The sequence below is a fragment of the Sturnus vulgaris genome, unplaced genomic scaffold (genome assembly GCF_052056855.1).
Source record: "Sturnus vulgaris isolate bStuVul1 unplaced genomic scaffold, bStuVul1.hap1 Scaffold_694, whole genome shotgun sequence".
Lineage (NCBI taxonomy): Eukaryota > Metazoa > Chordata > Aves > Passeriformes > Sturnidae > Sturnus > Sturnus vulgaris.
In genome coordinates, this window is record NW_028276634.1 from 37,871 (window position 1) to 64,630 (window position 26,760).

Consider the following 26,760-nt stretch of genomic DNA (forward strand, 5'->3'; position numbering starts at 1 on the left):
TGCCATAATGCAGAAGAAAATGTTTTATGGAAGAACTGAGAGGTCCCTACCTGGGCATAGAATTTGCTATACGAAGGTGTGTTCCAAACGGATCTGCCATCTAAACAAGCAGAAAAATAGTTGGAATGTAGTGAGTTCAATTTAACTATTGCTAGAAATAGGAATTATTAGCAGAGCTTGGAGCATGATATCACTAGCAGCAGTAAGACGCTTTTAGCTTGCTTCTCATAAATTACTTGTAAAAAGCATTTGTACCTAGTGTGTAGCAATTAATATTTCCCCATTTTCTTCCCCCCCGCCCCCCAGTCTCAGGTACTCCTTTTATTTTACCCTTTTCTGTCTTGTAACATCACCTTCCTTTATTTTATTCTATCTTCTGTTCTCAGAACATCGCAGCATCCTCTGTCAATGTGAAAGCATTTGTTCATCCTGTCTTGGAATGGCTGTCAATGTTGCCCTCTTCTGGATCACTTTTTTTTTTTTTTTTTTTTTTAACAATATGTTGCTAAATGTCAGGAAAATTAATCCACAAACACCAGCGGTTTATGTCCAAAAAGGAAACAGAGGAGTCCTTTTTGCTTTATTCGAATAAAGGGAGAGGCCATGGGACATTCCCCTGGGATCTCTCAAATTTTTGGAGGACGCAGCCTCCTTTTTATCCTATTTTCCCGGCCGCATTTCCCTCTCTCTTTTCCCATTGGCTGAGGTACTTGAGAGGCACAGACTTCCCGGAACGCCTGATACCTGAAATTCCCCTCTAATGTATAACCCTCCCTTTTAATTTTTAATTCTTATAGAATTCATAGCTTCCCCCCGTTGCTTCTTTCATCTTTCGATATCCAATTTCATTTATCAGCAGCCCTGCAGTTTGTTTGTAAAGGCAACTATCTCTTTCCATTCATCAATCAGTGGAATCCATCCCATTGTTTCTTTTATCTCTCAGTGCTAGCCTTATCTACAGGCTGATCCACAGCTCATTTGTAAAGACAAATTCAACATTCCTCTCAGCTAATAAATGAGAAGTTAGCTGAAAAAAGTAAAAACTGGATTTTTTTTTCCGGTGTGTGTCGGACAATACAGTGGAGAGAATTTGCGGGAGGATGATCGAGGATATCCTATTATAATATCGTTCTCGGACACTTTACTATTTTAGATCATCAGTTGTATTCTGAAAGAAATCTATTTTAATGATATGTGTACGTTTGCACGAAGTTATAGTTAAATATAGCTTGCGGCTGGGCTCTTTAATGAATAGGGGTATTTTTGGTTTTAATTCAATATTTTATGCTTGTGGTGTGTAGTGTGCTGATTTATTTTTTAATGTTATTTACTACGTGCGCTTTTGTTTTTGAGTGAAGGTAACTTTCTGGATGGCTTTGTATTTGAGGCAGAATGAATTGAAGTAGGTTTTTAAAACTGATTTTTCATATGTACGATGGGGAGTTTAGTAGGGGCAGCTCTGATGGTGGGGGCTTGGTTGTTAATTTTATCAGACGGCTTTTGTTAGATACAGCTTTTAATTCTGGAAAGTTTTTTTTTCTAATGTCGTGCTTTGAAGGTGGTTTTCGAGGATGTATGGTATAGCTTTATTTTGTTTGTAGATGGTGTATGATAAGGGCAATGGTCTATTTATCTAATGCCATGTTTTTTCATTCAGGTGTTGATAAGGGAGTTCTTGAATGGCGTTTTGTGTTGTTTTTGTTTTTGGTGGGGCGTTGTTTTTAAAGGATACCTTGATAAGGTTTGCCGATGGCGTTCTAGCCTGTAGCATAAGGCATAGGGTAGTTTTTGAATTATTTTGTGGTGGCTTTGATTCTTGCCAGTATGTAGTGTTTGTTTGAGGTAATGCTGTGTAGCTAATTTCTGTTTTCTTATTAATATTAGAATTGGAGTGTTGTAGTATATGGGCTGTTATTATATCATAGGGGTTCTATTTATTTGGTTTGATTGTTTTCTAGTTATGGATAATTTTTCTCAAAAAACCATTTTCAGAATTTCAGGCGTGACACAAAAGAACGCTCAGATTGCTGGAAGGGAAACGTGTGCCCAGATTGTCTCGAAGCAGTGCTGCTGTCGGTTCTCGTTCAGTTGTGTCTTCTGAAAATGAGACTGTTGTATTCATTGCGCTGTGCTAAACACTTGTCATTCTCCCAATGCCAGGAAACAGATGAAGCTTGAAGAAAGAGGAAGGAATTTGGAAGCGTACAAACAAGCTGAGAAGAGGTTCAGAGATCAGGGTGCTCACTGGCAGCAGGGGCTGGGGTTAGGGCTGAGCAGGAGCAAAGCCGGAGCACATCAACCTCACCTCGTGTTTTCTCGGGGGCTTTATGGCCCTGGCAAGAGAGAGATGTTCACTGACGAGTCCCAGGCCGAGCCGTGAGCACAGCATGTTGTGTTGGAGCTGGGGGTTTTTTTTGAGACGTTCAGCAGCCACACTCTCTAGTCAAGAGTCCTGAGGTTTGTTGCTGCTCCACTTTCATCCTCATATCCAGCTTCCAGCCCTTTTCTTCTCTCTGTCCAGTGTGTCTTTTGTGTTCCTTTCTTGTCCTGTGTGCTCCCCATCCCATTCCCGTTCCCTACGGAGGGGGAGGGTGTGGAGACTGGGGGCTCCGACGTGGTTTGGGGCACCCCAAGGTCCCTGGGAAAGGGAGCCGGGCTGCGCTGGAGGAGCAGGTGAGTCGGGCATGGGGGGGGGGGGGGGGGGGGGGGGGTCATGGTGGGTGCCAGAACATTGAGAGGGAGGGGTGGGTGTAGAATGCATGAAAAACAGAACCATAAAAAATAGCTAAATATAGTCTAAAAGGAATGTTTAAATGCTTTTTATTTGGGTAGAGGCACGGTTTTTATAGCTAATATAAAAATAAAATATAAAGAATAGAAATAGATTGGTATACATGTAAAATATAATGAAATCTAAGTAGCAAATATCTATGAAAAATCTAGTGTATAACAGAAATAATGCAAATATAAGAATATGTATAAATATAAAATAGAGCTATGAGAATGGGAATAAGAATGGGGTAAAACATCAGTGAGAAATGGAAAAAAACCACATGAAAAATGGTGGGAAAATCAGTGAGAAATGGAGAAAAATCAGTGAAAAACGGGGGGGGAATCTTTGAAAAATGGGGAAAAAAATCAGTGAGAAATGGGGGAAAAAAAATCCATGAAAAATGGGGGAATAAATCAGTGAGAAACGGGGAAAAGTGGGGGAAAAAATAATTGAGAAATGGGGGAAAAAATCCGTGACGAATGGCGGGAAAAGTCATTAAGAAATGGGGGAAAAATCAGTGAGAAACAGGGAAAAAAATCAATGAGAAATGGGGGAAAATTTGGGACAAAATCAGCGAGAAATGGGGGAAAAATCAGTGGTAAATGGGGGAAAAGTCGATGAAAAATGGGGGAATATTCAGTGAGAAATGGGGGGGGGGGGAAAGCAGTGAGAAATGGGGAAAAAATCCATGGAAAACAGGCAAACAATCCATGGGCAATGGCGGGAACAGAGCGAGCTGTTGTTGCTCGTGCTGTGGTGGCCGATGCTGTGGGGAAAAAATAAGTGAAAAATGGGGGCAATAATCAGTGATAAATGGGGAGAAAATCAGTGATTAATGGGCGGAAAAATGCATGAAAAATGGAAGGAAAAATTCAGAGAGAAATGGGGGCAAATATCAGTGATAAATGGGGAAAAAAAATCAGTGATTAATGGGGGGAAAAATGCATGGAAAATGGGGGGAAAATTCAGAGAGAAATGGGGGCAAAAATCAGTGAGCAATGGGGGGGAAAATCGGGAAATATCCATGGAAAAATGGGGGGAAAAAATCAGTGAGAAATGGGGGAAAAAATCAGTGAGAAATGGGGGAAACATCATGGTGAAATGGGGAAAAAAAATCTTTGATAAATTGGGGAAACAAATCATTGAGAAATGGGGGAAAAAAATCAGTGAGAAATGGGGAAAATATGGGAAAAAATCCACGAAAATTGCGGGAAAAAATGCATGAAAAATTGGGGAAAAATCAGTAAGAAATGGGGGAAAAAATCCATGAAAAATGGCGGGAAAAATCAGATCGGCGATCGATAGCTAATGCGTGCCGATCGATTAGATCGGCGATCGATTGATCACGACTACCGATCGATTATATCGGCGTTCGATTGCTAATGCCTGCAGATCGATTAGATCGGCGATCGATTGATCGCGCCTGCCGATCGATTAGATCGGCGTTCGATTGCTAATGCCTGCCGATCGATTAGATTGGCGATCGATTGCTAATGCCTGCCGATCGATTAGATCGGCGATCGATTGATCGCGCCTGCCGATCGATTAGATCGGCGATCGATTGCTAATGCCTGCCGATCGATTAGATCGGCGATCGATTGATCGCGCCTGCCGATCGATTAGATCGGCGATCGCTTTCCAATGCCTGCCGATCGATTGCTAATGCACGCTATTTGCACACTCCTTGCACACCCTTTGCACTCATACAGAGGCAGGAGGTTTCTCAGTTCTGGTCGGGGTTTTTTGGGGCGTTCATTCAGGGGGATTTCCTCAAGGATTGGGACACTCCTTGATTCCATCCCTTGCCTGTCTCCCAAGCGCCACCCTGTGGGCAGAGCGCGGTACTGCGCGCCTGCCTCTCCCAAGATGGCGGCTCGGGTGTCGCTCCCCGACCTTCTAACTCTGGCTGCAAAAGGAGGGGGGCACAGCAAGGAGCCCGCTCGCTCTAGTGGGATGCCTGCGCACGACGCCGACACCGATCCCACGGGTGCGATTTTCGGCGGCGTTTCCAATCGTGCGGACATCTCCTTCAGCCCGCTTCGGCCCGGGGGAGAGGGGCGGGGCCGCCAGCGATGGTGCCGGCGCAGCCCGGGCAGGCTCGGGGCGGAGCCGGGGCTTGGCGAGGCGGGGCACGGAGGTCCCGGGGACGGGACCGGGCGGGGCCGGGGCGGTGCTTTAGGGGCGGTCCCCAGTGGTCCCGGGCGGCACCGGGGGCGGGGCCGGGTGATCCCGGAGCGGCACCGAGCTGTGCTGGGGACGGTGCTGCAGGGGCGGTGCCGGGCCCGCCTCAGGGTGATTGAATGCCCAGAAATCGCCTCCTCTGCCCCGTGCTCACACTGAGCTGCGGGCTGCAGCGTGCTGTCGGAGCTCCGCACACAGCACGGATTTGGGCTTCCCCTCCTCTCAAACCCTCTCCCCCTTCTTCCTCCTCCTCATCTTCCTCTTTGTCCTCTGTCACTGCTGAGGCTCTGGAAAGAACTGAAATTCTGCAGGGAGAGATGTCCTCTCGTGGCCCCAGGGACTGCCTCGGCACGGGCCACGAGCGCCTCCGGCCCCTGCCTTCTCCTGCTTGAAAAGATCACCTGGAGCCCGAGCTCGGGGGGGTGAAATCAGCTGAAATCCAGGTAACTCTGTCAAGTGCCCCCCAGGGACATCGGCGGGGCTGGGGGATGAGGGTTTGAAACAGCAAATTCTTTGGAATATACACCTGTCCCTGTGCCGATGCTGCTGAGCTTCCTGCCACAGTATATCCCCACTCCATGAGGCGCTGTGAGGTTATGGCAGTGGGAATTGAGCAGGGAATTCGGGGCTATGGGCATAATTCACGGGAGCTAGCAAAGCTGACAGCCAACCCCAAATCGGGGCACAGCACAGAGAACAATCTGTGTGCTGCCCTGTCAGCTCAAGCTCCTGGGCTGGCAAGTATTGGGAATTAAATGTATGGAATTACACAAATCACAGCAACTGGCATCACCCAGAGGGACAATCCAAGGCCCAAACAATTCCTCCACAGTCCACTCTGGGAAAAACACCCTGTGCCTGCCAGGAGCTCTGACCCTGCTTTTCCTACCAGCTCCTGAGCAGTGTCAGGGCCACCACGACGCCTTTAAAATCCAGATAAACCCCAAATCCTACACAGTGAATAATCCAAAGAAAGTACTGAATTGTTGTCATTAAAAGCTCAAAACTCATTAAGAATTCTATGACAACAGTGTAATGGACTCCCAGGAACCTCATGAATGCTCTCGGTTTCATTTTTGTGTATTTTTACTCCCTCATTTGGCAGCTTGTAAAACTTATCCTGGAATTCAGAGGTCAAGCAGGATCGACTTTGGATTGACCTTCACCTCTGTTCCCACTTTGTGCAAACACAACTCGTGCCCAGGTGGGTGAACTCATCACCTCAGCTTTTCACTCCAGAGTATCCCCTCCTTATTTCCCTGTAGATGAACTCAGATCCACTCCTCACCTCCACTGGTCATCCAAGCGTCCATTCTGTTCCCCACAGGCCCTGGTGGCCCCAGGGAGCTCCCTTGGCCTTTCTCCTGCCCCTCTGCAGCCCGAGGTCGCTACACAAACAGTTCTTGTGTCCCCTCTAAATGACCCCGGGTTTTCTGCTCAATGAATGGCATGACCCGTGCCCACTGCTCATGATTCACCCAACCAAAATCAAGAGCAAATGTTGCTTGGGCTTTAAGAACTTGAAATAACTCTGAAGCAGAAGAAATCACCTTTTTCTTCTGGTTTTTATTTTTATTTTTTCATTTAAGATGCTGGACTTGCCTCTGTGGATGTGTGCTGAGCTCTCACTGCAGGGGACTGTCAGGCCTGAATGGCTGTGAGTTCGTGTTCTTCTCAGTAGGGAATCAGAAATTATTCTTAGACCATAGAATTGTTTTCTGAAACCTTTCCCCTTTCCTCTTTGTGCCTTTGAATTTTTCAGCTGTTCCCTGTTGTCACTTCCCCTGCCTGACTTCTGTGCAGCTCCTAGCTGGGAAAAACTGGGAAAACTTAGGGGGTACAGAGGTGGAATTTTTGGCTGGATTTTTCTAACATTTCTAATTTTGCTGAACTTATTTCCCCAGTGAGAAGAGCACGAACTCACAGCCATGCAGGCCTGACAGTCACTGCGGGAAATCTGACACAGTATTAATAAGTAACCTTTCCTGAGAGCAGTCACCACCCCAGTCCTCCAGCCTTGTCAAATGTTTGCAATGAATGGAGCCAAGTTCTAATCCTTAATCTAAATTTATGTCAGCTTTTGTTAGAAAGATACCGGACAGTAAATCATACAAGAGAATTTAAAAATTGCACAAAGAATAACAGGCCCAGACCAAACCCAACCGCCCCCATCACCGCTCCACCCCAATTTTGGGAGAAACAGTGATACAGTTTATAAATACTCTCCTTCCACACTATTCAGTCCTTCACCGCACATCCCCAGAGAGGAGTCCCTCAGACCTTGCTCCCCTGAACACCAGGAGAGCTGGAGTTTCACCCAGATCCCACATTCCCATGGCAGTTAATCCCAGCAGGGAGGCAAAGAGGAACCCTGCATCCTCTGACATAGCCCACAGCACGGGCAGCACCAGGAGCCCTCCAGGCTCAGACCTCTGGTGCTGAAGCCTCTGGGCTTTGGCTGATCAAACACCACAGCTCTTGGCAAAGATGGCAGGAGAGTCGTGATTCTTCCTGTCCTGAAAGAGAGGAGGAAAAGAAAATTAAGTCGACTGCAGAAGGATTCCAGCTCTCAACTTCTGCTCTGATTCCTCACTCTGGGGTTTTATCCATGACAAGTGACACCAATTCAGAGTGCCCTTTTCCAGCATTTTTATTCCTAACTATTTCAGACATTAAAAGGATGCTCATTTCTCTTATTGTATTCTTTGCTTAATTTTATTAGAGGCATTTTCATCCCAGACCCCACTTGTCAGTTCTTCAATCCTTTAGCACTGGACTTGGCACAAAGGGATACCCGTGGTGCTGCATCACAAGAAATCCCAAAGAGAAACCCCTTCCAAACCTGACGGAGAAAGCTTTCAAGGCACTCCAGAACACAGACAGCTTTTCCTGCCTTGTCAGGCCACACCAATTCTGTCCCATCCACCTGAACTGTGCAGGTGAGGAAAAGGCTTTCCTTGCTCCTCGGGAATCACTGTCTGAGACCACAGATGTCCATCCTGGGCAGCACCTGGAAACAACGTGGGAAAGGCAAAATGAGAGTGTTTTCTATCAGAAAATTACTACTACTAATAAAAATAACAATCAGAACTTCTGGACAAATTTAGTAACATCACTTTGATATGAGAAATACAGGCCATGCCCATCCTTGTAGCCCAGGTGAAAACAGGAAGGAGAACTAGAGGAAAAGCAGAGTCCCTTATTTGATCTCTGGACACAAACTGAGGCCTTTTCCCTGTGAAACCAAACTCACCCTTCCAGGGTTCCTGAGATCAGCTACGAGGAGGCTTTTGGCACTCCAAGAGCAGCTGGGTCACAGCTGGATGCGGCTTGGGTCTGGGAGACACCGTGCTCCTTCTGGAATTCTAGCACGCAAATGCCTGCTCCTGGCCCCAGGCCCGGAGATAAAATCTGTGGGGTTTTTCCCTGTGCAACATTGTTCACCCCTCCCAGGTTCCTGAGATCTGCACAGAGGAGGCTTTGGGCACCCCAAAGGCAGCCAGGGTTACAGGTGGGGGCAGCTTGGGGCTGGGAGAAATCCTCATCCATTTGGAATTTTATCAGGCAGAAACCTGGCTGGGTGCACAGGTCTCTGGACACGACCAGTGGCCCTTTCCCCTGTGAAACAAAACTCACCCTGCCAGGCTCCTGAGACCACTTAGGAGGAGGGGTTTGACTCTCCAAGAGCAGTCGCAACGAGAGATGCTCACACAGAAGGCCATGCAGAAGAGGAAACGAGCGCACCCGCAGCCCCCCAAGGCGCGCCCCAACGCCCCAGACCCGGCACTGCCAGCTCGGGCAGTCCCATAAAGCATCCCCCGCCTCCGCAGCGGCGGGACAGGCGGGGCCCGGGGTCCCGAGGAAACCGAGCGTGCCCGGAGGCGCGGCAGGACGGCAGCGCAGCGCCGCCTGGCGGCGGAGCAGGAGAGCAGCGCCGGGCCCCATGGCAGTATCGGTACCCGTGCGCCCCCTGCTGTCCGCGGCGATGCAGCGCCCGATGCCGAGTTCCACGCCCGTGTCGCCGAGGGAGAGGGGCACCGCTGGCTGGGGCCTCCCCGCCGACACGGACAGAAGCCGAAGCAGAAGCCCCGGTGCCATTGGCGGCCCCTACCCAGCGGGCCGGGCTCCGCCGGGCCCGCGGCCCCGCGCGGTATCGGGTCGGCCCGCTCCCGTCTTCGTCGCACCCGGCCCTGCTCCTGGCATGAAGCGCGTCACCGCCCCGCGCCGTCCCGCCCCCCGCGCGTCATCGCGTGCGTTCGGCGGCCCGCCCCGGGGGCGGTGCCGGGGGCGCTACCCGGGGCGGTGCCGGGGCAGTGTCGGGGGCGGCACCGGGGGCGGTGCCGGGGCGGTGCCGGGGGCGTTCCCGGTCGCCGTGCCGGGGTAGCCCGGGGAGCGGTTCCGGGAGCGGTTCGGGGGGCGGTGCCGATTGCAGTCCCGGTCACTGTCCCCAGTCCCCGTCCCCAGTCCTGGTCCCGGTCCCAGTCCCCGGTTCCGGTCCCCGATCCTGGTCCCAGTCCCAGTTCCCCGTCCCGGAACCCGATCACGGTCCTGGTCCCAGTCCCCAATCCCGGTCCCGGTCCCTGTCTCCAGTCCCCGTCCCCGATCCCGGTTCCGGTCCCTGTCCCAGGTCCCCGTCCGCGATCCCGGTCCCTGTCCCATTTCCCCGTCCCGGTCCCCGATCCCAGTCCCGGTCCACGTCCCCGATCCCGATTTTTCCCCCCCTTTCACACTGATTTTTCCCCCGATTTATCAATGATTTTTTTCCCCATTTTTTCCCATTTCTCACTGATATTTTCCCCCATTTTTCAGGGATTTTTTTCCCCATTTCTCACTGATTTTTTTTCCCATTCTTCATGGAGTTTTCCCCCCGTTTTTCACTGATTTTTCCCCATTTCTCACTGACTTTTTCCCCATTTTCCCCCATTTCTCACTGATATTTTCCCCCATTTTTCATGGATTTTTTCCAGATTTATCCCCATTTCCCACTGATTTTTCCCCATTTTTCATGGACTTTTCCCCCCCGTTTCTTACTTATGTTTTTCCCCGATTTCTCATTGATTTCCCCCCCCCCATTTCGCACTGATTTTTTACCCATTTTTCCCCATTTCTCACTGATTTCTTTCGCCATTTTTCATGGAATTTCCCCACCCATTTCTAACGGATTTTTTCCCCACTTTTCCCCATTTCTCACTGATTTTTCCCCCCATTCTTCAGGGATTTTTTTCCCCATTTCTCACTGATTTTTCCCCCCATTCTTCATGATTTACAGGATACTCTATCGTGAATGGAAAGCAATTAAAGGAAGGGGGGAGGTTACCAGCCACCTGGTCAGCTCAGACAGCAGAGCTGCACACGCTTGTGAGAGCCTGTGAATTATAGCAGGACAAGACATTAAATATATTTACTGATTCTAAATATGCATATGCGGTAATACATGCATTTGGAAAACTATGGGGAAAAAAAGAGGTTTATTAAGCTGCAGAAGAAAGAAGAAAAAAATTGGTTTACAAGGGATGGCAAGCAGTGGATACCAAAAGCTCTAGCCTTACAATTGTTAAAACAACTTCATTAAAGGAGTCGTTCTGTGCCTTCTTTGGGGTGAGGAAAAAAGGCTGAGGGGGGCTCCGACGTGGTTTGGGGCACCCCAAGGTCCCTGGGAGAGGGAGCCGGGCTGCGCTGGAGGAGCAGGTGAGTCGGGCATGGCGGGGGGTCATGGTGGGTGCCAGAACATTGAGAGGGAGGGGTGGGTGTAGAATGCATGAAAAACAGAACCTTAAAAAATAGCTAAATATAGTCTAAAAGGAATGTTTTATTGGCTTGTGTTTGGATAGAGGTAGGGTTTTTTTATAGATACTGTAAATAGAAAAGATAAAGAATAAAAATATAGAAGCAAATATAAGAAACCAATATATAAATATATTACATTACATTATATTATGTTATGAAAATAGAAATATATAAATATTCAGACTTTAAAAGGAATGTTTTATTGGTTTTTATTTGGTTAGAGGAGGGTTTTTTGAAAATAATATAGGCAAAAATATACAAATATGCAAAAATAGATACTGACATAAAATGATTATAACTATATATGCATATATATATGTAAGTATAAATCTATAGAAATAAATATAAATATAAAATACATGTATGTAGTATGTAATATAAATAATTTATCGATTTTAATATGTTCTATTAAATAGTATGTTATAATAGAATGTAAATAGCATCTAGTATATTAATATACTAGTAAAAACTACATTAAATAGTATATAAATATAGAATACACAATATAGACATATAAATCTACAGATATAAATATGAAAACTAAATAGAAAAATATATTCAAATATAATTTAAAATAATCGAGTTTTTTGTTTCTATTTGGTTAGAGGCAGAGCTTTTAAAGAAATAATATTAAAAACTATGAACCTCCAAATATAGATGGATATAGATAAAATAGAAATAACATTAGTAATATAAATCTATGTATATAATGAATAATAAAATAATATTGTATATATGATAAATAGAATAGCAATTAAATTGAATATATGAAATATGTCTAGATTATGACTAGAAATTAAATATTAAAAAATAGATGATTTATATATATAAAAGGTTTTTTTTTTTCATTTGGTCAGAGGCAGGGCATTTTTAGTTTGGGTCGGGGTTTTTTTGGGGCGTTCATTGAGAGGATTTTATGACAGGTGGGGACTCTGGTGCTTGGAACTCTCTCCCTTCTCTGTCTGTCCCTGACAGGGCGGCAGTGCCGGGCTGAGTTGGGCGGCAGTGCTGCCGCCGTGTGGACACAGGCGGGTACTGCACCGTGCCCCTCTCAGGATGGCGGAAGGGCCCGCGGGCCGGGACCCAGCCCTGCGGCAGCGCTCAAGATGGCGGCCTCTCTAGGACCCCGGCGGATAGGCGTTTACATAAAACGCCTGCCCGCGCCCGCCGGCGCCCTCACGCCCGCGGCACCGCGGACCACGCGGCCGTTGTCGGCACGCTCTGACACGTCCGGGAAAATTGTCGGCGAGCGGATCGGCGTCGGCGATTTAATCAGGCATCTTATGCCTACACACCGGGGTCCTGATTTTTTCCCGCCCTTTCTGCCGCCATTTTTGGCAGGTCAGCCGGAGTGCCTCCCGAGCCGCCATTTTGAGAGTGCGGACACACTCAAGATGGCGGCCTCTCTAGGACCCCGGCGGATAGGCGTCTACATAAAACGCCTGTCCGCGCCCGCCGGCGCCCTCACGCCCGCGGCACCGGGGACCGCGCGGCCGTTGTCGGCACGCTCTGAAACATCCGGGAAAATTGTCGGCGAGCGGATCGGCGTCGGCGATGTAATCAGGCATCTTATGCCTACACACCGGGGTCCTGATTTTTTCCCGCCCTTTCTGCCGCCATTTTTGGCAGGTCAGCCGGGGTGCCGCCCGAGCCGCCATTTTGAGAGTGCGGACACACTCAAGATGGCGGCCTCTCTAGGACCCCCGGCGGATAGGCGTTTACATAAAACGCCTGTCCGCGCCCGCCGGCGCCCTCACGCCCGCGGCACCGGGGACCGCGCGGCCGTTGTCAGCACGCTCTGAAACATCCGGGAAAATTGTCGGCGAGCGGATCGGCGTCGGCGATGTAATCAGGCATCTTATGCCTACACACCGGGGTCCTGATTTTTTCCCGCCCTTTCTGCCGCCATTTTTGGCAGGTCAGCCGGGGTGCCGCCCGAGCCGCCATTTTGAGAGTCCCGACACGCTCAAGATGGCGGCCTCTCTAGGACCCCGGCGGATAGGCGTTTACATAAAACGCCTGCCCGCGTTCGCCGGCATAAAAATAAATATGCATAAATATAAACATAGACATAAACATGCACAAACGTTAACCTGCATAGATATAAACATAAATATAAACATAAACATAAACATAAACATGCAAAACAATAATAATAAATATAAATATAAACATAAATAGAAATAGAAATACAAACATTAATAAAATCAGTGAGAAAGGGGGTAAAATCAGTGAGAAATGGGGGGGAAAAACCATGAAAAATGATGGAAAAATCAGAGAGAAATGGGGGAAAAATCGGTGAGGAATGGGGAAAAAGATCAACGAAAAATTGGGAAAAATCAGTCAGAAGTGGGGGATAAAAATCAGTGAGAAATGGGGGGAAAAGTCGGTGAGAAATGGGGAAAAAATCAGTGATTAATGGGCGGGAAAATGCATGAAAAATGGGGGGAATAATTCAGAGAGAAATGGGGGCAAATATCAGTGAGAAATGGGGGGGGAAATCGGGAAATATCCATGAAAATTGGGGGAAACATCCATGAAAAATGGCGGAAAAAAATCAATGAAAAATGGCGGAAAAAATCAGTGAGAAATGGAGAAAAAATGGGGAAAAAAATCCACGAAAAATGGGTGGAAAAATCCATGAAAAATCAACGGAAAAATCAGTGAGAAATGGGGAAAACATCATGGTGAAATGGGGCAAAAATCAGAGAGAAATGGGGAAAAATCATTGAAAAATGGGGGATAAAAATCAGTGAGAAATGGGGGGAAAATGGGGAAAAACATCAGTGAGAAATGGGGAAAAAAAATCTTTGATAAATTGGGGCAAAAATCATTGAGAAATGGGGAAAATAATCAGTGAGAAATGGGGAAAATTTGGGAAAAATCCAGGAAAATTGCGGGAAAAAATGCTTGAAAAATGGCGGAAAAAATCCGAGAGAAAATCCCCGGGAATCCCCGGGAAAAACCCCCCGGAATCCCCGAGAAAATCCCCCGGAATTCCCCGGGAAAATCCCCCCGGAATCCCCTGGAAAATCCCCCTGAATTCCCCGAGAAACTCATCCCGGAATCCCCGTGATAATCCGTCCGCTATCCCCGAGAAAATCCCCCAGGAATCCCCCAGAAAATCTCCCCGAAATCCCCGGGATAATCTCCCCGGAATCCCCGAGAAAATCCGCCCCGAATCCCCTGGAAGATTCCCCCGGAGTCCCCGAGAAAATCCCTCGGAATTCCCCGGGAAAATCAACCCGGAATCCCCGAGAAAATCCCCCGGAATCCCCGGGAAAATCCCCCAGGAAAATCCCCGGGATAATCACCCCGGAATCCCCTGGAAAATCCCCTAGGAATCCCCGAGAAAATCCCCCCGGAATTCGCCGGGAAAATCCCCCCGGAATCCTCTGCAATATCCCCCCGGAATCCCCTGGATAATCCCCCCGGAATCCCCGATAAAATCCCCCTGGAATCTCCAGGAAAATGCCCCGGGAATACGTGAGAAAATCTCCCCGGAATCCCCGAGAAAATCCCCCCGGAATCCCGTGGAAAATCCCCCCTGAATCCCCGAGAAAATCCCCCCGGAATCCCCGAGAAAATCCCCCCGGATTCCCCTGAAAATCCCTCGGAATTCCCCGGGAAAATCCTCCCGGAATCCAAGAGAAAATCCTCCCGGAATCCACGAGAAAATCCGCCCGGAATCCACGAGAAAATCCGCCCGGAATCCCCGGGAAAATCCTCCAGAAATCCCCGAGAAAATCCCCCGGAGTCCCCGGGAAAATCAACCCGGAATCGCCGGGAAAATCCCCCCAGAATCCCCGAGAAAATCCCCCGGAATTCCCCTAGAAAATCCCCCCGGACTCCCCGAGAAATTTCCCCCGGAATCCCCGGGAAAATAGCCCCCGGAATCCGCGAGAAAATCCCCCCGGAATCCACGCGAAAATCCCCCAGAAATCCCTGTGAAAGCCCCCCCCGGAATCCCCAAGAAAATCTCCCCGGAATCCCCGAGAAAATTCGCCCGTAATACTCGGGAAAATATGCCCGGAATCCCCTGGAAAAACCCCCCGGAATCCCCTGGATAATCCCCCCGGAATCCCCTGGATAATCCCCCCGGAATCCCCGATAAAATCCCCCTGGAATCTCCAGGAAAATGTCCCGGGAATACGCGAGAAAATCCCCCCGGAATCCCCTGGAAAATCCCCCCTGAATCCCCGAGAAAAACCCCCCTGAATCCCCGAGAAAATCCCCCCGGATTCCCCTGAAAATCCCTCGGAATCCCCGGGCAAATCTCCCCGGACTCCCCGAGAAAATCCCCCCGGAATTCCCCGGGAAAATCCCCCCGGAATCCCCGAGAAAATCCCCTAGAATTCCCCGGGATAATCCCCCCGGAATCCCCGAGAAAATCCCCCCGGAATCGCCGGAATAATCCCCTGGAATTCCCCGGGAAAATCATCCCGGAATCCCCGAGAATATCCCCCCGGTATCGCCGAGAAAACCCCCCCGGAATTCCTCGTAAAATCCCCCCGGAATCCCCGGGAAAATCCCTCCGGACTCCCCGAAAAAATCCCCCGGAATTTCCCGGGAAAATCACCCCGGAATCCCCGAGAAAATTCTCCCGAAATACTCGGCAAAATCCCCCAGGAATCCACGGAAAATTCCCCGGAATCCAGGAGAAAATACCCCGGAATCCCCATGAAAATCCCCCGGAATCCCCGCGAATATCCCCCCGGAATCCCCGGGAAAATCCCCATGAATTCCCCGGGAAAATAATCTCGGAATCCCCGAGAAAATCTCCCCGGAATCACCGAGATAATGGCCCCGGAATACCCGAGAACATCCCCCGGAATTGCCCGAGAAAATCATCCCGTAATCCCCGAGGAAATCCCCCCGGAACACTCGGGAAAATCCCCCCGGAATTCCTCGTAAAATCACCCCGGATACCCCGGGAAAATCCCTCCGGACTCCCCGAAAAATTCCCCCCGGAATACTCGGGAAAATCCCCCCGGAATCCCCGAGAAAATCCACCCGGAATCCCCTGGAAAATCCACCGGGAATTCCCCGGGAAATTCCTCGCTGAAACCCCTGGAAAATCCCCCCGGAATCCCGGAGAAAATCCCCCCGGAATTCCCCGGGAATATCCCCCCGGAATTCCCCGGGAATATCCCCTCGGAATCCCCGGGAAAATCCCCCCGGACTCCCCGAAAAAATCCCCCCGGAATACTCGGGAAAATCCCCCCGGAATACTCGGGAAAATCCTCCCGGAATTCCCGAGAAAATCCCCCGGAATTCCCTGAGAAAATCGCCCCGGAATCCCAGTGAAAATCCCCCCGGAATCCCCGGGAAAATCCCCCAGGAATCCCCTGGAAAATCCCCCAGGTATCCCCGATAAAATCCCCCTGGAATCCCCTGGAAAATCCCCCTGGAATCGCGGGGAAAAAGCCCCCCGCATTTCCCGGGAAAAATCCCCCCGGAATCCCCGATAAAATCTCCCCGGAATCCCTGAGAAAATCCCCCCGGAATCCCCGGGAATATCCCCCAGGAATCCCCGATAAAATCCCCCCGGAATCCCCCAGAAATTCCCCCCGGAATCCCCGACAAAATCCCCCCGGAATTCCCGACAAAATCCTCCCGGAATCCCCAGAAAATCCCCCCGGAATTCCCGAGAAAATCCCCCCGGAATCCCCGGAAAATCCCCGCGGAATTCCGGTCCATTTCTGTAGGAGAATAGTTTGTAAGGATAGTGCAGAAGGCACTAGTTGCCAACGAGTTACAGCTGTACTGATTAGCAAGGAGTGGAAACAGCCTTGCCTGCCCAGTGAGGCTGGTTGTTATAAAAGCGTGGGTCAGCTGGCTGCCAGTTTCACTAAGCACAGCTCCAGCTGGAGGTGCAGAGCCTGCTGCAGTGTGGGCTGGAGCCTGCTGGCTGTGCTGCGAGGAGGAAGGGACACGTGGCCGTGCAAGGGATGGACAAGGTGAGAGGATGCTGTGTGTGGGACAGACAGGCTCAGGTGGCTGGGGAAGGGACAGGCTGGGGTTTAGCCAGTCGTACAGAGGAGAGGAGGAGTCGGTGCTGTGTGGAGCTGCCTGTGAGAAAAGGAGTCAGAGTTGCCTCAAAGAAATCTGTGGAGAGAAGGCATGAAAAGTGTGTAATGAAAGACTCATGTTGGTGCCTGTCATGTCTGTCTTGATATAATTGCTACACGTTTTCTCGGAATGCTTGAATTTAGACATAAAATGAAAACTTTATTGTAAGAAAGGAATGCATTTCTCACCAAAGTGGTGTAGGGTGGGGGATCACAACTCCCAGATGGCCTGGAAGCGGAACGGCCACAGGGGTTACTGTAACTGGGCCTCCAGTACCAAAGCCCCAGTGGGTTTAAAGGCTAGAGCTGGGCTGGGATTAGCACGGGCTATGCAGCTGGGCTCATGCACAGGTCTGTCAGCACTCCTACCCGAGGACAGTCCCTCACCTAGGGAGAGGTTCTAGGCCTGGAGATGAGGCTGAGTTTGGGAAGGGTGATGAGGACATGGTTAGGGAGGGATGTAAATGCATATCAAAAGACTTAATTTTGAGGGGTGGCAAGCATTAGCTGTAAAACAGTAAGTATTTACAGCTAAAGGCTGGAGGTGGGGGCTGTCTGAGGAGGAGAGGACTGTTTAAGGCTGAAGTTGGAAGAGAAACCTTGGTGAAGCTTTTGCGTTAGAAACGGCCTCACCTGCCAAATCAGATTTTTGTCTTCAGGATTGCATGAGTGAGGATGCCACAGCCAAGGAAAAGGTTCAGGTTTGGGAGGCAAAGGCGAGTTAGGCAGGGCTGCAGGGCTGGGGCTTGGCTGTTTCCATACTGCTCAGGGCAGCAAAGGGTAGCTGGCTCACTGGGCCTTGGATCTAGAACTCTTTCTGGAACAAGGTGGAGAGCTGAGGTTCATGCAAGGAAGGGGCCAGGAATTCTTTGTCTGACTGGAAAATGCCAGAGGGGCAGTGTGTGACTCGGATAGGATGATATGTTCGTCTGGCGAGAGTCACAAAAGAATATTTTGGTTTACTGATAACTGGGCAGCTCAGAAGTTACTACTTGACTTAGTTGCTGCTCCCATCTGTTGCACACATAAACAGAGCAAAGCAGACGAATTCTCTCGGAGCCTGAGGTCTTTGACTGGCCCTCCAAAAATGCTGCCCGCTAAAAAAACAGACGTGGGGGAGGAAAGTTGTCAGATACAATAGAGCAAGAAAAGGCCACGGGCTTCAAAGTGCCCTCCAGCAGACCATGGAAGTGACGTGTCTGGAAGTGAAACCAGCAGTCTGCTTCCCCAGCCTCCTGGAAGCCTCTAACAGCTACACAGGCAGTGAGGGGAGAGAACAATTCAACCTAAAAATAATTTTCAGTAGCGTTCTGCACTGCTGTTAAAAATACTGCAACCAGGGAATGTGGTGTGGTGATAACTATTAGGCCTGTAAGTCTGGTAACTGGGGCTTTTAGCTCAAACATCTCGGTATGGCTACTTTGAGCCTTGTAAAAGCTGCGTTAAGTCCAATTTCTTGGGTAGTTCTACTAGCTCTAGCCTTGCTTTTCATCCCCTCAGTAACAAAGCAACTCCCTCTCGAGAATGTTATTTACTTTCCATATGATGTGCCTACCGATTTCTGGAATTGCAAATGTCTTTGGATACATGCGTAAATTGAAGTTTCAAGAAAGCTGTCAAGCTAAAACAAAGGCTTGCCATAATGCAGAAGAAAATGTTTTATGGAAGAACTGAGAGGTCCCTACCTGGGCATAGAATTTGCTATACGAAGGTGTGTTCCAAACGGATCTGCCATCTAAACAAGCAGAAAAATAGTTGGAATGTAGTGAGTTCAATTTAACTATTGCTAGAAATAGGAATTATTAGCAGAGCTTGGAGCATGATATCACTAGCAGCAGTAAGACGCTTTTAGCTTGCTTCTCATAAATTACTTGTAAAAAGCATTTGTACCTAGTGTGTAGCAATTAATATTTCCCCATTTTCTTCCCCCCCGCCCCCCAGTCTCAGGTACTCCTTTTATTTTACCCTTTTCTGTCTTGTAACATCATCTTCCTTTATTTTATTCTATCTTCTGTTCTCAGAACATCGCAGCATCCTCTGTCAATGTGAAAGCATTTGTTCATCCTGTCTTGGAATGGCTGTCAATGTTGCCCTCTTCTGGATCACTTTTTTTTTTTTTTTTTTTTTTTTTTTTTTTTTTTTTTTTTTTTTTTGACAATATGTTGCTAAATGTCAGGAAAATTAATCCACAAACACCAGCGGTTTATGTCCAAAAAGGAAACAGAGGAGTCCTTTTTGCTTTATTCGAATAAAGGGAGAGGCCATGGGACATTCCCCTGGGATCTCTCAAATTTTTGGAGGACGCAGCCTCCTTTTTATCCTATTTTCCCGGCCGCATTTCCCTCTCTCTTTTCCCATTGGCTGAGGTACTTGAGAGGCACAGACTTCCCGGAACGCCTGATACCTGAAATTCCCCTCTAATGTATAACCCTCCCTTTTAATTTTTAATTCTTATAGAATTCATAGTTTCCCCCCGTTGCTTCTTTCATCTTTCGATATCCAATTTCATTTATCAGCAGCCCTGCAGTTTGTTTGTAAAGGCAACTATCTCTTTCCATTCATCAATCAGTGGAATCCATCCCATTGTTTCTTTTATCTCTCAGTGCTAGCCTTATCTACAGGCTGATCCACAGCTCATTTGTAAAGACAAATTCAACATTCCTCTCAGCTAATAAATGAGAAGTTAGCTGAAAAAAGTAAAAACTGGATTTTTTTTCCGGTGTGTGTCGGACAATACAGTGGAGAGAATTTGCGGGAGGATGATCGAGGATATCCTATTATAATATCGTTCTCGGACATTTTACTATTTTAGATCATCAGTTGTATTCTGAAAGAAATCTATTTTAATGATATGTGTACGTTTGCACGAAGTTATAGTTAAATATAGCTTGCGGCTGGGCTCTTTAATGAATAGGGGTATTTTTGGTTTTAATTCAATATTTTATGCTTGTGGTGTGTAGTGTGCTGATTTATTTTTTAATGTTATTTACTACGTGCGCTTTTGTTTTTGAGTGAAGGTAACTTTCTGGATGGCTTTGTATTTGAGGCAGAATGAATTGAAGTAGGTTTTTAAAACTGATTTTTCATATGTACGATGGGGAGTTTAGTAGGGGCAGCTCTGATGGTGGGGGCTTGGTTGTTAATTTTATCAGACGGCTTTTGTTAGATACAGCTTTTAATTCTGGAAAGTTTTTTTTTCTAATGTCGTGCTTTGAAGGTGGTTTTCGAGGATGTATGGTATAGCTTTATTTTGTTTGTAGATGGTGTATGATAAGGGCTATGGTCTATTTATCTAATGCCATGTTTTTTCATTCAGGTGTTGATAAGGGAGTTCTTGAATGGCGTTTTGTGTTGTTTTTGTTTTTGGTGGGGCGTTGTTTTTAAAGGATACCTTGATAAGGTTTGCCGATGGCGTTCTAGCCTGTAGCATAAGGCATAGGGTAGTTTTTGAATTATTTTGTGGTGGCTTTGATTCTTGCCAGTATGTAGTGTTTGTTTGAGGTAATGCTGTGTAGCTAATTTCTGTTTTCTTATTAATATTAGAATTGGAGTGTTGTAGTATATGGGCTGTTATTATATCCTAGGGGTTCTATTTATTTGGTTTGATTGTTTTCTAGTTATGGATAATTTTTCTCAAAAAACCATTTTCAGAATTTCAGGCGTGACACAAAAGAACGCTCAGATTGCTGGAAGGGAAACGTGTGCCCAGATTGTCTCGAAGCAGTGCTGCTGTCGGTTCTCGTTCAGTTGTGTCTTCTGAAAATGAGACTGTTGTATTCATTGCGCTGTGCTAAACACTTGTCATTCTCCCAATGCCAGGAAACAGATGAAGCTTGAGGAAAGAGGAAGGAATTTGGAAGCGTACAAACAAGCTGAGAAGAGGTTCAGAGATCAGGGTGCTCACTGGCAGCAGGGGCTGGGGTTAGGGCTGAGCAGGAGCAAAGCCGGAGCACATCAACCTCACCTCGTGTTTTCTCGGGGGCTTTATGGCCCTGGCAAGAGAGAGATGTTCACTGATGAGTCCCAGGCCGAGCCGTGAGCACAGCATGTTGTGTTGGAGCTGGGGGTTTTTTTTGAGACGTTCAGCAGCCACACTCTCTAGTCAAGAGTCCTGAGGTTTGTTGCTGCTCCACTTTCATCCTCATATCCAGCTTCCAGCCCTTTTCTTCTCTCTGTCCAGTGTGTCTTTTGTGTTCCTTTCTTGTCCTGTGTGCTCCCCATCCCATTCCCGTTCCCTACGGAGGGGGAGGGTGTGGAGACTGGGGGCTCCGACGTGGTTTGGGGCACCCCAAGGTCCCTGGGAAAGGGAGCCGGGCTGCGCTGGAGGAGCAGGTGAGTCGGGCATGGGGGGGGGGGGTCATGCTGGGTGCCAGAACATTGAGAGGGAGGGGTGGGTGTAGAATGCATGAAAAACAGAACCATAAAAAATACCTAAATATAGTCTAAAAGGAATGTTTAAATGCTTTTTATTTGGGTAGAGGCACGGTTTTTATAGCTAATATAAAAATAAAATATAAAGAATAGAAATAGATTGGTATACATGTAAAATATAATGAAATCTAAGTAGCAAATATCTATGAAAAATCTAGTGTATAACAGAAATAATGCAAATATAAGAATATGTATAAATATAAAATAGAGCTATGAGAATGGTAATAAGAATGGGGTAAAACATCAGTGAGAAATGGAAAAAAACCACATGAAAAATGGTGGGAAAATCAGTGAGAAATGGAGAAAAATCAGTGAAAAACGGGGGGGGGAATCTTTGAAAAATGGGGAAAAAAATCAGTGAGAAATGGTGGGAAAAAAAATCCATGAAAAATGGGGGAATAAATCAGTGAGAAACGGGGAAAAGTGGGGAAAAAATAATTGAGAAATGGGGAAAAAATCAGTGAGAAATGGGGAAAAAATCAATGAGAAATGGGGGAAAATTTGGACAAAATCAGCGAGAAATGGGGGAAAAAATCAGTGGTAAATGGGGGAAAAGTCGATGAAAAATGGGGGAATATTCAGTGAGAAATGGGGGGGGGGGGGGGAAATCAGTGAGAAATGGGGAAAAAATCCATGGAAAACAGGCAAACAATCCATGGGCAATGGCGGGAACAGAGCGAGCTGTTGTTGCTCGTGCTGTGGTGGCCGATGCTGTGGGGAAAAAGTAAGTGAAAAATGGGGGCAATAATCAGTGATAAATGGGGAGAAAATCAGTGATTAATGGGCGGAAAAATGCATGAAAAATGGAAGGAAAAATTCAGAGAGAAATGGGGGCAAATATCAGTGATAAATGGGGAAAAAAAATCAGTGATTAATGGGGGGAAAAATGCATGGAAAATGGGGGGAAAATTCAGAGAGAAATGGGGCAAAAATCAGTGAGCAATGGGGGGGAAAATCGGGAAATATCCATGGAAAAATGGGGGGAAAAAATCAGTGAGAAATGGGGGAAAAAATCAGTGAGAAATGGGGGAAACATCATGGTGAAATGGGGAAAAAAAATCTTTGATAAATTGGGGAAACAAATCATTGAGAAATGGGGGAAAAAAATCAGTGAGAAATGGGGAAAATATGGGAAAAAATCCACGAAAATTGCGGGAAAAAATGCATGAAAAATTGGGGAAAAATCAGTAAGAAATGGGGGAAAAAATCCATGAAAAATGGCGGGAAAAATCAGATCAGCGATCGATAGCTAATGCGTGCCGATCGATTAGATCGGCGATCGATTGATCACGACTACCGATCGATTATATCGGCGTTCGACTGCTAATGCCTGCCGATCGATTAGATCGGCGATCGATTGATCGCGCCTGCCGATCGATTAGATCGGCGATCGATTGCTAATGCCTGCCGATCGATTAGATCGGCGATCGATTGATCTCGCCTGCCGATCGATTGCTAATGCCTGCCGATCGATTAGATCGGCGATCGATTGCTAATGCCTGCCGATCGATTAGATTGGCGATCGATTGCTAATGCCTGCCGATCGATTTGATCGGCGATCGATTGATCGCGCCTGCCGATCGATTAGCTCGGCGATCGATTGCTAATGCCTGCCGATCGATTAGATCGGCGATCGATTGATCGCGCCTGCCGATCGATTAGATCGGCGATCGCTTTCCAATGCCTGCCGATCGATTGCTAATGCACACTATTTGCACACTCCTTGCACACCCTTTGCACTCATACAGAGGCAGGAGGTTTCTCAGTTCTGGTCGGGGTTTTTTGGGGCGTTCATTCTGGGGGATTCCTCAAGGATTGGGACACTCCTTGATTCCATCCCTTGCCTGTCTCCCAAGCGCCACCCTGTGGGCAGAGCGCGGTACTGCGCGCCTGCCTCTCCCAAGATGGCGGCTCGGGTGTCGCTCCCCGACCTTCTAACTCTGGCTGCAAAAGGAGGGGGGCACAGCAAGGAGCCCGCTCGCTCTAGTGGGATGCCTGCGCACGACGCCGACACCGATCCCACGGGTGCGATTTTCGGCGGCGTTTCCAATCGTGCGGACATCTCCTTCAGCCCGCTTCGGCCCGGGGGAGAGGGGCGGGGCCGCCAGCGATGGTCCCGGCGCAGCCCGGGCAGGCTCGGGGCGGAGCCGGGGCTTGGCGAGGCGGGGCACGGAGGTCCCGGGGACGGGACCGGGCGGGGCCGGGGCGGTGCTTTAGGGGCGGTCCCCAGTGGTCCCGGGCGGCACCGGGGCCGGGGCCGGGTGATCCCGGAGCGGCACCGAGCTGTGCTGGGGACGGTGCTGCAGGGGCGGTGCCGGGCCCGCCTCAGGGTGATTGAATGCCCAGAAATCGCCTCCTCTGCCCCGTGCTCACACTGAGCTGCGGGCTGCAGCGTGCTGTCGGAGCTCCGCACACAGCACGGATTTGGGCTTTCCCTCCTCTCAAACCCTCTCCCCCTTCTTCCTCCTCCTCATCTTCCTCTTTGTCCTCTGTCACTGCTGAGGCTCTGGAAAGAACTGAAATTCTGCAGGGAGAGATGTCCTCTCGTGGCCCCAGGGACTGCCTCGGCACGGGCCACGAGCGCCTCCGGCCCCTGCCTTCTCCTGCTTGAAAAGATCACCTGGAGCCCGAGCTCGGGGGGGTGAAATCAGCTGAAATCCAGGTAACTCTGTCAAGTGCCCCCCAGGGACATCGGCGGGGCTGGGGGATGAGGGTTTGAAACAGCAAATTCTTTGGAATATACACCTGTCCCTGTGCCGATGCTGCTGAGCTTCCTGCCACAGTATATCCCCACTCCATGAGGCGCTGTGAGGTTATGGCAGTGGGAATTGAGCAGGGAATTCGGGGCTATGGGCATAATTCACGGGAGCTAGCAAAGCTGACAGCCAACCCCAAATCGGGGCACAGCACAGAGAACAATCTGTGTGCTGCCCTGTCAGCTCAAGCTCCTGGGCTGGCAAGTATTGGGAGTTAAATGTATGGAATTACACAAATCACAGCAACTGGCATCACCCAGAGGGACAATCCAAGGCCCAAACAATTCCTCCACAGTCCACTCTGGGAAAAACACCCTGTGCCTGCCAGGAGCTCTGACCCTGCTTTTCCTACCAGCTCCTGAGCAGTGTCAGGGCCACCACGACGCCTTTAAAATCCAGATAAACCCCAAATCCTACACAGTGAATAATCCAAAGAAAGTACCGAATTGTTGTCATTAAAAGCTCAAAACTCATTAAGAATTCTATGACAACAGTGTAATGGACTCCCAGGAACCTCATGAATGCTCTCGGTTTCATTTTTGTGTATTTTTACTCCCTCATTTGGCAGCTTGTAAAACTTATCCTGGAATTCAGAGGTCAAGCAGGATCGACTTTGGATTGACCTTCACCTCTGTTCCCACTTTGTGCAAACACAACTCGTGCCCAGGTGGGTGAACTCATCACCTCAGCTTTTCACTCCAGAGTATCCCCTCCTTATTTCCCTGTAGATGAACTCAGATCCACTCCTCACCTCCACTGGTCATCCAAGCGTCCATTCTGTTCCCCACAGGCCCTGGTGGCCCCAGGGAGCTCCCTTGGCCTTTCTCCTGCCCCTCTGCAGCCCGAGGTCGCTACACAAACAGTTCTTGTGTCCCCTCTAAATGACCCCGGGTTTTCTGCTCAATGAATGGCATGACCCGTGCCCACTGCTCATGATTCACCCAACCAAAATCAAGAGCAAATGTTGCTTGGGCTTTAAGAACTTGAAATAACTCTGAAGCAAAAGAAATCACCTTTTTCTTCTGGTTTTTATTTTTATTTTTTCATTTAAGATGCTGGACTTGCCTCTGTGGATGTGTGCTGAGCTCTCACTGCAGGGGACTGTCAGGCCTGAATGGCTGTGAGTTCGTGTTCTTCTCAGTAGGGAATCAGAAATTATTCTTAGACCATAGAATTGTTTTCTGAAACCTTTCCCCTTTCCTCTTTGTGCCTTTGAATTTTTCAGCTGTTCCCTGTTGTCACTTCCCCTGCCTGACTTCTGTGCAGCTCCTAGCTGGGAAAAACTGGGAAAACTTAGGGGGTACAGAGGTGGAATTTTTGGCTGGATTTTTCTAACACTTCTAATTTTGCTGAACTTATTTCCCCAGTGAGAAGAGCACGAACTCACAGCCATGCAGGCCTGACAGTCACTGCGGGAAATCTGACACAGTATTAATAAGTAACCTTTCCTGAGAGCAGTCACCACCCCAGTCCTCCAGCCTTGTCAAATGTTTGCAATGAATGGACCCAAGTTCTAATCCTTAATCTAAATTTATGTCAGCTTTTGTTAGAAAGATACCGGACAGTAAATCATACAAGAGAATTTAAAAATTGCACAAAGAATAACCGGCCCAGACCAAACCCAACCGCCCCCATCACCGCTCCACCCCAATTTTGGGAGAAACAGTGATACAGTTTATAAATACTCTCCTTCCACACTATTCAGTCCTTCACCGCACATCCCCAGAGAGGAGTCCCTCAGACCTTGCTCCCCTGAACACCAGGAGAGCTGGAGTTTCACCCAGATCCCACATTCCCATGGCAGTTAATCCCAGCAGGGAGGCAAAGAGGAACCCTGCATCCTCTGACATAGCCCACAGCACGGGCAGCACCAGGAGCCCTCCAGGCTCAGACCTCTGGTGCTGAAGCCTCTGGGCTTTGGCTGATCAAACACCACAGCTCTTGGCAAAGATGGCAGGAGAGTCGTGATTCTTCCTGTCCTGAAAGAGAGGAGGAAAAGAAAATTAAGTCGACTGCAGAAGGATTCCAGCTCTCAACTTCTGCTCTGATTCCTCACTCTGGGGTTTTATCCATGACAAGTGACACCAATTCAGAGTGCCCTTTTCCAGCATTTTTATTCCTAACTATTTCAGACATTAAAAGGATGCTCATTTCTCTTATTGTATTCTTTGCTTAATTTTATTAGCGGCATTTTCATCCCAGACCCCACTTGTCAGTTCTTCAATCCTTTAGCACTGGACTTGGCACAAAGGGATACCCGTGGTGCTGCATCACAAGAAATCCCAAAGAGAAACCCCTTCCAAACCTGACGGAGAAAGCTTTCAAGGCACTCCAGAACACAGACAGCTTTTCCTGCCTTGTCAGGCCACACCAATTCTGTCCCATCCACCTGAACTGTGCAGGTGAGGAAAAGGCTTTCCTTGCTCCTCGGGAATCACGGTCTGAGACCACAGATGTCCATCCTGGGCAGCACCTGGAAACAACGTGGGAAAGGCAAAATGAGAGTGTTTTCTATCAGAAAATTACTACTACTAATAAAAATAACAATCAGAACTTCTGGACAAATTTAGTAACATCACTTTGATATGAGAAATACAGGCCATGCCCATCCTTGTAGCCCAGGTGAAAACAGGAAGGAGAACTAGAGGAAAAGCAGAGTCCCTTATTTGATCTCTGGACACAAACGGAGGCCTTTTCCCTGTGAAACCAAACTCACCCTTCCAGGGTTCCTGAGATCAGCTACGAGGAGGCTTTTGGCACT

General features: G+C 48.3%; 4 long non-coding RNA genes across 5 annotated transcripts; 2 read left to right on the forward strand and 2 right to left on the reverse strand.

Annotated features, from left to right (window-relative positions):
* Positions 1-6,059: 6,059 nt before the first annotated feature.
* Positions 6,060-8,038, forward strand: LOC148217538 (uncharacterized). The gene is made up of 2 exons (XR_015801012.1): positions 6,060-6,158; positions 7,677-8,038. It is a non-coding gene; the product is annotated as an uncharacterized LOC148217538 (long non-coding RNA).
* Positions 6,501-9,180, reverse strand: LOC148217539 (uncharacterized). Of its 2 annotated transcripts, none has more exons than XR_015801011.1 (3): positions 9,066-9,180; positions 7,797-7,964; positions 6,501-7,470 (listed from the first exon to the last, which is right to left on the reverse strand). It is a non-coding gene; the product is annotated as an uncharacterized LOC148217539 (long non-coding RNA). The 2 variants fall into 2 exon arrangements; XR_015801010.1 differs by having other exon boundaries at positions 8,591-9,173.
* Positions 9,181-24,144: 14,964 nt separating this feature from the next.
* On the forward strand, positions 24,145-26,347 carry LOC148217540 (uncharacterized). The gene is made up of 2 exons (XR_015801014.1): positions 24,145-24,666; positions 26,185-26,347. It is a non-coding gene; the product is annotated as an uncharacterized LOC148217540 (long non-coding RNA).
* LOC148217541 (uncharacterized) lies at positions 25,011-26,445 on the reverse strand. Its single transcript, XR_015801013.1, has 2 exons — positions 26,305-26,445; positions 25,011-25,978 (listed from the first exon to the last, which is right to left on the reverse strand). It is a non-coding gene; the product is annotated as an uncharacterized LOC148217541 (long non-coding RNA).
* Positions 26,446-26,760: the final 315 nt, after the last annotated feature.